General features: G+C 41.9%; 1 protein-coding gene across 2 annotated transcripts in view; it reads left to right on the top strand.

Moving 5' to 3' along the window:
• The window catches only part of BMP6 (bone morphogenetic protein 6), a 137,909-nt gene that overhangs the window by 105,412 nt on the left and 26,160 nt on the right, over positions 1 to 6,337 (top strand). The window lies entirely within an intron of this gene.

Here is a 6,337-nt window from a genome sequence, read left to right as displayed (position 1 = left end):
CTGTTAAAATTTAATTGATAGTCTAATTACAGAATCTTAGTAACGTAGGCCTGGAAGGGACCTCAGCAGGTTATCTAGTCCAGGTCCCTGCACAGAGGCATGTGCATCAATGATACTCAGTCATAAATGGGTCAGGAGCTAAATTAGCTATCAACATTACCCATCAGAGCCACATAGTGTGAATTCATTGTTTCATTTACTAGCTAATCCATGGGTTCCCAAAGTGGGGGGTGTGAAGAAATTTCAGGGGGGTCATGAGGCCACCCAACCCCGCCCCCCATCAAACCCCTCCCCTCCAAGTTTTGCTCCTATTTTTCTTTTTCGGTCCTGGTCAGTTCCCTTTTTTTTTTCCTCACAAGTTTTGCTGGTATTTGGGGGGGGGCGAGGGGGCATGAGGGTTTCTCAAACATCAAAAAGGGGGCGTGAAGCAGAAAAGTTTAGGAACCACTTATCTAATCAATCATCCATCCCTCCACACTCCAAAGACAGCGCTTTGAAGAGGGGTGTGCGGTGGGGGAGGGGGTTTGCTACAGCTGCTCATAATACTAAGATGCTGCTTGCTCTTCTTCCACTTTCCCTGGCGAGGAGACAGTACACAGCTTGCATCCCTCCTTTCACCGTTCAGGAGTGAGAGGAATGCATGCAGCTGAGTACTTTCCCCTTGCTCCCTGATCACAAGAAGAAAGGGAAGAGGAGCAAGCAAGCAGTAAGGCTCATGTGCTATAAGGAGCCACATTAAACAGCCATTAGTGGCTCCAAAGCCTCAGTCTGACTATCCTTGAGTTAGACCGTCCCTGGACCCTGGCAGCTGTTTGTGTAACTTGTTTTTCCTCTCCACACCCCCCAGAGAAAGATAATTATACAACCTTTCTAGGTTCCAGTGTGTAACTAACTACCTGCACAGCTAGGAAGCTTTCCCACATGTCTAACCTAAACCTCCCTTGCTGCGATTTAAGCCCATTACTACTTGTCTTGTCCTCAGTGTTTAAAGAGAACAATTAATCATCCTTCTCTTTAAAACAACCTTTTATGTACTTGAAACTGTTATCCCCCATTAGTCTTCTCTGCTCCAAACTAAACAACCCCAGTTTTTTCTATCTTTCCTTGTAGATCATGTTTTCTAGAACTTTAATCATATTTGTTGTTCTCCTCTGGACTTTCCAATTTGTCGTATTTCCAAAAGTGCCAGAAACTGAACACAACAGTCCAGTTGAGGCCAGATGAGTGGAAAAGTTACTTGTCATGTCTTGCTTACAACACTCCTTCTAATGCATTCAATAGTGATGTTTACTTGTTTTTGCAATACAGGAGGCCCCCAACTTGAGATGCGATTGGTTCTGGGGAAGTGTCGCAAGGTGGGGGTGTCGCAACTCAAACCCTCATTTACGATAGGTGCCATGCGCCTGTCATAAATGTGGGTGGAGGACGTAAATCGTGGGGGTTCCAGCCCCTTTCACACTTATATAAATGGTTGTAAGTGCAGAGGATCGGAACTTGGGCGGTCACATCTCAGGGGCCTCTTGTACTATTGTATTGTTAATTCATATATAATTTGTGAATCATGTAACCATCAGATCCTTTCAGCAGTGCTCTTTTCCAGGCAGTCATTTGTCATTTTATATTTGTGCAGTTGATTATTCCTTTCTGTTTGTAATTCTTTGGATTTGTCCTTATTGAATTTCATCCTATTTATTTTACTAATCTAGACTTGCTAAGTGAGGGCAGTTAAGGGTACTTCAGAAATTTGATGGCTCATGGATAAGGACAATGATCTATGAATAGGTTTTTTTTCCCTATGAATCCATTTCCCCAGTTTAAGATAATTTTGAATTCATGTTGTCCAAAGTGCTTGCAACTCCCTTCCTGCTTGATATAACCCCAGACTTTGTAAGTGTACACTCTGGACATTATCCAAATTATTTATTAAGATGTTGAATAGAACCAGACCCAGGACAGATCCCTGTGGGACCTCAGTCAATGTGCCCTTCCTGCTCTCTTGTGAACTATTGATAATTACTAAGTATGGTTTTCCAAAAAATTGTGCATCCATCTTATAGTAAGTTTATATCATCTGTACTACTTCCGTTTGCTTATGAGAGTAAAGCTTTTGACACTCTGTAAAACTGAGACACATCACATTGCCTCCTCCTCCCTCTACCTGCAAGGTTTATTTCCATATTAAAGGAGGATATTAGGTTGGTTTGGCATGATTTGTTCTTGACAATCCATATTTGCTGGTTTTTATCACCTTATTTTTTCTAGATTCTTACAAATGCATTATTTGATCCATTATGTTACTGGAATTGAAGTTATGCTGACAAGTCTAATTCCCTGGGGTTTCCTTTATTCCTGTTTTTATGGATAGATGCTTTATTTGCTCCTTTCCAATCCTCCGGTATTGCTCCTGTTCAGCCAGTTCCTAATTTATTAGACGTTGTATTTCACCAGGCCCTGCCAACTTGAAGTCTTATCTAAGTAATTTTTAACTTTTCTGAATCTATTTTACCCTCAGCTCTTACCCCATTTATGTTAATCATCCAATCACAAAATAAATTAAAGTAACAAAAAAGGCATTTAATGTCTTGGCTGTTCCTGCATTTTCTGTTAGTCTTTCCCCCCTTCTTATGTAGTGTGCCTACCTTGTTCTTGGTCTTCTCTTTGCTTTTAGTATATTTTAAAAATTATTTCCTGTTACTCTATGGATCCGTAAATACAGGTTGAACCTCTCTAATCCGGCACCCTTGGGATCAGACTCGTTCTGAACTAGAGAATTTTCCAGACGAGGGAAAGTCACTATTGTCTAGCAGTATTACCAACACTTCCACTGCTTACTGGGCCCTTAGAAGACATGTAGTGGTATATTAGAACTAAATAACAGCACAGAACACTGCGAGCCAGGACTGATGGCTGTAAATAAACTTTATGGGACCACGAGAAATTTTGCCACACCCGTGAAAAGTGGACATCTGCCTGGCTCTTACAACATTTAAAAAGCAGAGGCGCAGCGTCTGGAACCAGGTGCCAGCCAGGATAGCTAATTCCCTGCTTGCACCTGGTCCCTGCTGTGACTCTGTTAGAGATGGTGCTGGGAGAAACTGGCTTTTAAGCCGGCTCCCCCCAGCACTGGCTCCTGCTCCACCCTGCCCCCTTGGTACTTCTGATAGAGGCAGCAAGGGGTGGGGGAGAACGACTAGTAAAGTATTGACTCGACTAGTGCTTACATCCCTAGTTCCTGCCTGTTTGTCAGTATGAAATCTAGAACAGCCTTTCCCCTAGTCTCTCTCTTCATCTTCTGCAATAAAAACTTGTCTCCAATATATTCTAGGGACTTGTTGGATAATCTGTGATTTGCGTTTTTTCCTAAAAGAAGTCTGGGTAGTTGAAGTCTCCCATCACTACCAACTCCTGTGTTTTGGATGATTTTGTTAATTTTTTTTAAATATATCTATAATAACCCTCCTCCACTACCACTTCCTGGTTACGTGGCTCATGGTGGAAACCCTGTCATGATATTACCTTTGTTTTGATCCCTTTTATACTTACCCAGAGACTTTCAAAAGCTCTGCCTCCCACTTTTATCTCAACCTCATGTATACATCCTTAATATATGAGACAATGCCTGTGTGACACTGCAGTCCATATTCTTTATGGAAATATGCTTATGAATATGAAATAACTGGAACGTGCTTTATGCTAAATACTTCGTGTAACATATCATTAGAAAAGTAACATATCTGACTGTGTATATTCTGTTTATGTGTATGCATCACCCCTGTATTTGGAATTAGAAATACGAAATATAAACCTGTTTAACTAATATGGACATGCTAAGTGAGGGCTGTTAAGGGTACTACAGAAATTTGATGACTCATGGATAAGGACGATGATCTATGAATAGGTTTGTTTTTCCCCTATGAATCAGCCAGAGGGAGGGGCTCAGAGTCCCCACAGGATGTATTTTTTTAGCTCTCCTGATGCTGGGACCCATCATGGGCATTGTCCTTTTCCACTGAAGGTGAGAAAAGTTTGAACTGAACACTAAGGATTCCCGCCTTGGACAAAATCTATATAAAAGTGAAAGCCAAACAATGGGGCCTGCTGCCATATGCCAGCACACCTTTGCTTTCCACCCAGGACAACTAAGACTGAAGAGCGGGAAGGATCAGGCCCAAGCTGGGAGGATTTCCAGTTTGTGAGTAAAGGTAATTAGAGCTACTGTTAGGGTAAGAAATTTCATTTAATAAGTTTTTTAGAGTATGAGATTTAGTTGGTGTATGTTGTTTTATTTTGCTCAGTAGCTTACTTGATCTGTCTGCTATCTCTTATGACCACATAAATCCTATTGTTTATACTTTATAACATGACTTTTTGTTTGTTAATAAACCCAGTGTAAATAATTATTACCTGGGGATGAAAACTGCTGCGCATATTGCTTTCATTAATAAAGGGGGAGAATGTTTTATGAGCTTGCTCTATATAAAACTTTATGTAGCATAAGACGGATTTGTCTGGTGTTCTGGGAAGTGCCACTAGGGCTGTGCACCTAGGTGCTGTGGCAAGTCCTTTCAACTGAGCTGAGCTCAGTGTCTGCATTTCTCTGCTGGGGTCTGTGATCCCAGCTCTGTGACAATGTGGGAAGAGACTGACAGGTCTGGCATAGTAGGACAGGGTGGTAGGGTGCCCTGCAGAACAAGTAGGCAAGCTCAGTGGTATTTCAGCACATAGAGTGACAGTCTCAAGAGGATCTCTGCCAATGAACGTGTTACACTCTCCTCACTTACCCCCCTTGCCTGCCCTTCCTGAACAAGCTGTACGCTTCCATGCCATTATTCCAGTCATGTGAATTCTCCCCACAAGCCATGATACCAGTTATGCTATAATTGTGATTATTCACTTACTTTTCCTGTTTAATGCAAGAAATATGGGGAATAGTTTACAGACATCTATGATCATTAGATACCCTGCCTGTATTCCTTTTGGTCTCTCCTTTGTTCCTGCTGTGGTTGTCTATGTTGGGCCCAGATTCTGACCCTTCACCGAGGTCTCTGTGCTTTGGGCTTAACCTGTATTGTTTTGTCTCCTGTTTAGAGAAATGGTCAGAGGTAAACAGGATGAAGTTTAATAAAGAGAAATGAGAAGTGCTCCACTTAGGAAGGAACAATCAGTTCCATACATACAAGATGGGAAGCGACTGTCTAGGAAGGAGCATGGCGGAAAGGGATCTAGGGGTCATAGTGGACCACAAGTTGAATATGAGTCAACAGTGTGATGCTGTTGCAAAAAAAGCAAATATGATTCTAGGTTGTATCAACAGGTGTGTTGTAAGCAAAACTCGTGAAGTCACTCTGCCGCTCTATTCTGCACTAGTTAGGCCTCAGCTGGGGTACTGTGTCCAGTTCTGGGCGCCACATTTCAAGAAAGATGTGGAGAAATTGGAAAGGGTACAGAGAAGAGCGACAAGAATGATTAAAGGTCTAGAGAACATGACCTATGAAGCCAGGCTTCATGAACTGGGCTTGTTTAGTTTGGAAAAAAGAAGATTAAGGGGGGACATGATCGCGGTTTTCAAATATCTAAAAGGGCGTCACAAGGAGGAAGGAGAAAATTTGTTCCTCTTGGTTTCTGAGGACAGGACAAGGAGTAATGGGAGGTTTAGATTGGACATTAGGAAAAAATTCCTAATTGTCAGGGTGGTCAAATATTGGAATAAATTGCCAAGGGAGGTGGTGGAATCTCCATCTCTGGAGATATTTAAGAACAGGTTAGATAGACATCTGTCAGGGATGTAGACGGAGCTTGGCCCTGCCTTGAGGGCGGGGGGCTGGACTCGATGACCTCTCGAGGTCCCTTCCAGTCCTATGATTCTATGATTCTATGTTCCTGGGTTGTTTCAGCAAAAGGGCATTCATTTTTAAAATATACTAAATAAGAGAGATTGTCTAAAGCCTCATAGGGATTTAGGGGACAAAGTCTCACTGACTTTCAAGTTCTTGTGACCATGTTCGGTATAGTCTACTTCTCAAAACGTGGTAGACTGCAGTAATGCAATGCTGATGCAGAACAGAATAGAATTCAATCTTATTTACATTTGTGTTCCAAACTCTCTCCCTATATGTGAATAAAATATATATTGAGTTTGTGGAAGAAGAAGAGAGAATCTGAGTTTTGACACAATTTAGAAGTGGGTTAATCGTTAAAAGTGAAAGGAAGAAATAGATTTCTTTCTGGAAACAGGCCATTATGTCTGTTTTTTCAGTCCAACTTTCTTGCTTTCTCTCTCAAGGTGTTCGGTTGCGAGTGGGAGGACTGAGGGGGTTTGTGGTTGAGCAAAGATTTC

This window comes from Pelodiscus sinensis, chromosome 2 (genome assembly GCF_049634645.1).
Source record: "Pelodiscus sinensis isolate JC-2024 chromosome 2, ASM4963464v1, whole genome shotgun sequence".
Lineage (NCBI taxonomy): Eukaryota > Metazoa > Chordata > Testudines > Trionychidae > Pelodiscus > Pelodiscus sinensis.
The sequence above is the reverse complement of the archived record's forward strand: the minus strand, read 5'-3'. Positions and strand labels throughout refer to the sequence as shown.